Raw genomic sequence first — 6,000 nt, 5'->3', positions numbered from 1 at the left:
CAAAATTGCTCATTTTCTTAAATATCAACAACTAAATAGTATTTCAACTAAAACACATAATGTAAACAAGAGTTTGCCCGATGCCCAAAAAAATTCAAAATTATCTATGAAAAATATGAGCGCATTGTGTTCGTATTCGAACAGCAACCGCATTATTCGTATTCGCATAGAAACCGCATCATTCGTACTCGAACAAACCGCATCGTACGACAGATGCGAGTAACGAACAGATGCGAGTAACGAAATGAATTTGTGAGTACCGAATCAGTACTTCGAGTCAACCGATGTACCCGTTACTCAGTGACGAATACATGCGGTTTGCTCCAGCTCTAGCAAACAGCTGTTAAACACCGTTTTTAGGTAAATAAAGCCGATCATTTTTCTTTTTGTCGCAGTTAAAAATAAAAAGGGGAAGTATGTGTATTAAAACCATTTCCGAGAATGTAGTGAATCCAAATTATTTTTTAATGAAATACTAAATTATGCGCATTTTAAAAAATTAGTTATCAAATCTTTTTTTCTGTTAACTTCGGTTCTTGTTCTCTTATATTTATGAGAATTGTATTCCTTGAAAAGCTTCGTGTTGCAATTTAATATTTTTCAGTATTATTTTAAAATATTTTATAATTTATATATATATATATATATATATATGTTGTATGATCTTAAATTTACTTAGTTCGAAAACAAGTTTTTCTAAGTCCACAATTCTGCGGACTTTTGGAATTTTTAAAAAATTATTTTCAACTTCTAATTCGCATAAAACTTTGTACCACCTGATCAAAGCATGAAAATAGTTTTGAAAAGGAAAATAATATCAAATATCTGTGAAATTTATGAATAAAATTAGAAAAAGGAATTATAAGAACTGTAAATGCATATGAAGTCATATGAAATACTGATTAGTTATTTCTGTTTAAATATTAACAGAAAATTAATCTGTTAAAAATATTAACTTTTAAATAAGGGAGGAATTGCAATTCACTAATTGAAATTATATTTGAGAAATCAGATTAATTAAAATTTTTTTATGTAAACAGTTTATCTTAAGTTACTTTTAAAATTTAAATGTTTTGTACTTTTTTCTCCTTAGACTTTTTAGTTCAACAATATTTTTATACAGTTCCCAGTGAGAATTTATAATTGTATGACTGTTTGGTATAATTCCTGGTTACTGAGTTTGCCAACTAATGCTTGTCAACTAACATAGTTTTGTATTTCCCTCATGATCAAAATAATACTTAAATGTTAGAAGTCAATGTAAATAAATGTTAGAAGTCATGAATAGACATGAGTCATTATATATATATTATGAAGCCAGCTCTATGTCTTAATTATGCATTAATATAGAAAAGCATTTTTTCAACTCTGCTGATTAAAATTCTGCCAAGCAACAACGGCTTCACTTCTTTTCATTTTGCAGAGATCTTAGCCATTATATGTCATTGCCATTTTGATTTGATTTCTGTAATTTTTTCCCTTTAATACGTAATGTAAAAGAAGGAACACAAGTTTTACCATTGATAATATGTTAAGGATCCATTTCATATTTGGAAGGCATAATAGTATAGCCAGTGAAGTATGTATAAAATTTCTAAGAAACTTTTCTGATCCTAAGTGAGATACAATGAGAAACTTAAACTTTCGGGAATCAATAGATCTGCAAAACTAAAATTTAGCTTAAAAAAAAAAAAGAGGGAAACTAATGTTTTTACATATAAAATAAAGTTGTATCAGACTTTAATCTGTGCTCTATTTTTATTCAATTATAAAATATTTATTTCCAAATTTCGGACTTTTGACACTTAACATAACATATTCACTGCCATCTAAGTGAACACTTGTAATTTACAAACTTCTTTTACTTGCCATCTACGAGATAACTTATTATTGATCAATGCTTCCAATGTGTAGGCATTTGGAGTGCGGAAAGGGATCAAATAATATAATAGGTATGCTGAAATGGATAATTTATTTCTCGAAATGTATTCCTAAATATTCAGAATGCGAACCCCTTTTTTATTTTGATTTATTCACTTTGGGAACGTTATAAATTGACTTCTCAAATTCTTTTTCAAGGAGGCTAACGGAAAACAGACTCCTTGCATTCTCCTGTAAGGCTAATGGGAAACAGCACACGGCATATGCAGGAGTTTTTGAAGGTTTTTATATATTATTTATTTAATTCTGAGTTATCTTTTAGTTTGTGCAGGCAGCCAAAATGTTATTTCATGTGCCAACTATGTGTATATTCGTGTGAATTATTTTACCACTTAAAGGGGGTCAGGTGCAGAATCGCCCACTTATTTGGTGCTTTTTATGAAATTAATAAGTGCACCAATTGTGGTATCCAAACCATTTTTTGAGGGAATGTGGGAAAAACAAGACGTGCGCTAGCATTATCCTATCAAAAATGATCAAATGGTTTCTGATATGCAAATTAAAATGTGAGTGTTAAGAGTGATATCTGGCAGTAACAGCCCATTGTAACAGGAAGTCTACTGCTTGGCAGTTAAGTTTAGAGCTTCAGCCACCACTGGAACTCTTGTATCATGGCAGACTATATACAGAAGTATACGTGAAAAAGCCATTTTTGCCAGAAAGCCAAGGGTATGTGTTTCACTGTCTTCACAACAAAAAAGGGATTGTCTTAATTGGTGGAAAAGAACATTAAAACTGGAGAGAACTATTGGTCCTATGCTCTCTTTACCGATGCATCAAAGTTTAGTTTAACTTTTGATTTTAAATGTGTTTACATTTGTAGGGAATCAAGAATGCAAAATCTTCCTTCAAGCATTACGCATGATGTTTTAGTAATGCATGATGAGGAATAATGATTGACATAGGTACACCCTTACACATTTTTAATAGTGGATATGGGACCACCTAGTGATATTGGGTTGAGGTCATAGAGTCTTATGTGAAACTTTTCAGTGGTGCATATGGATGGAACTTTTTATTTAAGGATAGTAATGCTCATCCACATCAAGCAGACCTCATTGATGAATTCCTGAAAAGTGAAAACTTTGAGTGAATACTGTGACCAGCAAAATCTCATGATCTTAACCTAATAGAGAACTTATGGGACTACCTTGGAAAAGCAGTTGAATGGAGACAACCTCCTCCTAGTGATGTAAATGCTCTGAAGACTGCATTGCTGGAAGAGTGGAGCTTAATTTTCCAAACTATGGTTTACAACATTATTTGCCAGCATAAAAACAGATTATATGTGGTACAAGTCAGGGCTGATCACATTCCATACTATATTCACAAGCCTTAATTTTTCTTGAGTTCTTTCCTTTATCTTTTTTTTTATATTATTTATATTCTTTTATCTTAACAACCATTTTTATTGTTTCATGCTACACTTTTATATCATATGTAGTGCTTTTAAATTTATTCTTTTGTATTTATATGTTATGAAGGTTATGTATCATTCTACACAAATTCATAAAATTATATGAATGAACATGAAATCGCATGAAATTTCAAACTTATATAGTGTGGACTGTTTACTGAATAGTAAGTAGCAAGAGGCATACTGATGCTCATTCGCAGTTACAGCATGGTATCAAAAGAGTTAAACAAGTGTAGTGTGCCTAATCATGACTCATTGCATTGTATTCTAAACAATTATAGCCATACCAAAAACAAAGATTAAAAAAAAAAAAAAAAAAAAAAAAAAAGACATTTGTCATCTAACAAGGATATATACAAGTTGGACTTACTTTAATGTGGATTTATACTTAGGTACCACTGTATGTGTATATAATTATGGAATTATTTATTAGAAATTGCTGTGATATGATGTTTTACTGACCTTGTTCAATTTGCTATTAGCAGAAAAATAGTAAAAGTTATTAGATTAGAGAATGGTTTATTCATTATACATACAGTTAAAAATATTTTTTTTTCTGTTTTATTTATCATTTTATAATAAATCATTCTATGATATATGATTGAATTGGATTAGTTAGTTATAGTAGTATATAAATGGGCTGCCTATGTTTTCTATTTTAAGTAAACTGCAGAGACCCTCGCATTCTCTCCTTCAAGTTGCTCATATTTAAAACTGGAATGAAGCTTAGGCAGACAGCATTTATTTATATGCCATGCAGAAAATAAATTTAAATGTTTAAAATCTATTTCTGTTTATTTTCTGCATTAGTACATAGTTAAAAAAAAATGTCAAAATTTGCTGGCATTTAAAGTTGCAAATTACTGTATATATGCATTTGTAGATTGAAAAATTTTGAAACTGATTCTTTTATTTAGAACCAGATAACTCTTACTTGCCCTATATTTTTTTATTTGTCAAAAATGAGTTCGTCATATTGAATTATACTTTTTACATTATTTTATAAATGATTCAAAAACATAAAATAGCTCTTTTCATGATGTCCTCTTTGCACTGCTGTGGTCCTTTTACTCCCTCATCTAAGTAGAACCTTTTCAGTATTGAAAGCATACAGAAATCACATTGTATAATATTTCTACACTACTTTAATTGTTAACTCCTAGAACCGTGAATGTAAACAGATGACGTATCATCCCTCTTAATGCTCGAAAGTACAGTAGTAAATACAAAGTCTCATGAAAGTTTAAAATACATCTGTTTATTAACCCATCAGCTTGTCAGTTACACAAATTATACAATACAATACAAAGTCTGTAATCCGGACATCCATTATCCGGAATGATCTATAATCCGGACCTCAAAGCCACAAACATTTTTTTTTTGTATGCTTTACGCGTGCGTGTAATGCGTTTATGCATGCGTGTTTAATGCTACGCATGCGTGTTTAATGTTTACGCATGCACGTTTAGCACAAAAAACGAAGCAACTTGCATTGAAAGAAATGTTTAATAAAGTAAACAAATAAATATTAAGCTTTTTTTTTTTTTTTTTTTTTTTTTTTTTTTGTAAATTTTGATACCATTTAGATCATAATTGCTCTTTATTTCATAAATTACAGTTTCATATTTTTAATTGTATAATTTCTGCATCCCATCTTACCAGATTTAAATTGATGATCTATAATCCAGAAAAACTCTTAATTCGGAATCGCCAAAGTCCCAACAAGTCCGGATTAAGGACTTTATACTGTAACAGAAACTTAATACCTAGTGTTTGGGGAAAACATAGAACAAATGTCAGTTTAAAGTAATATGCAGTAATATCCATATTTAAGTATGCTTTGACACAGCTCTAAATATTTATGAAGCAAATGCAGCTAGTAAAGCTAATAAATCAATTCATTAACAAGAAGATGTAATAGAATACCTGGTCAGTGATAGCTGTTAAAGTTTCTCTATCAGGTTCAAGAACTTTCCACTTATTTGTATTCTGATGGAAGATGATAGTAGACATGATAGCATAGGTAAAATTATAAGATACTGGGTTAATTAACATAAAAAGTTGCTTGTAAGAATTTTTTGTTTAATATGCACTAATATGCAGATTATTCTCATATTGACGGATTAGGCATTGTCCAAGGGCTAAATTCTGGTTTTTTAACCTTTTTGCAATGGCACACCTTTGTTTAAAACGCTCGTGTGGGATGGAAGAGAATCAAAGGCAGTCACCGTACAGAATGGAGGTTTTGCATCACTAAGCCTAATTTTATAACAAAAGTTTCTCTTCTAGCATCTTAATTTTTGGTATCATTTTAGATTATTACTTGAGCTCTTATATATGTTAAAATTATCCCTTAAAACATTTTTTTCTTTATTTTACATGAAAATATACTTAAAAAATTGCTTATCTTCTAAAATAATTTTCTGAAGTGCTATTCAAATTATTCCAAAGTTTTAATTGATAAAATCCATCAATAAAGTTTAAAATTAATAAAAAGAACACAATAAAGACTATTTACAGTAAGAAGAAACAAAATTTAAAATGAAAACAAGTGTGGTAAATCTCGAAGCACAGAGAAGTATCACTTTGTAACTCTTAGAAAAAGTATCACTTTTTAGAAAATGAATAAGTATTCTCATTTG

General features: G+C 29.8%; 1 protein-coding gene across 2 annotated transcripts in view; it reads left to right on the top strand.

Moving 5' to 3' along the window:
- Positions 1 to 328: 328 nt before the first annotated feature.
- The window catches only part of LOC118192138 (cytosolic carboxypeptidase 1-like), a 232,421-nt gene continuing 226,749 nt past the window's right edge, over positions 329 to 6,000 (top strand). The window contains exon 1 of one of the 2 annotated variants that reach the window (XM_085815375.1): positions 329 to 360. The gene's annotated coding sequence lies outside the window, so the exon portion shown is untranslated. Of the gene's footprint in view, positions 361 to 2,144; positions 2,163 to 6,000 lie in introns of those variants that run through there. The other variant, XM_085815376.1, reaches the window with a different exon arrangement.

This window comes from Stegodyphus dumicola, chromosome 4 (assembly GCF_044657685.1).
Source record: "Stegodyphus dumicola isolate Sdum_Otavi_A_Nest chromosome 4, ASM4465768v1".
Lineage (NCBI taxonomy): Eukaryota > Metazoa > Arthropoda > Arachnida > Araneae > Eresidae > Stegodyphus > Stegodyphus dumicola.
Note: the sequence above shows the minus strand (reverse complement) of the source record. Positions and strands in the feature narration are given on the sequence as shown.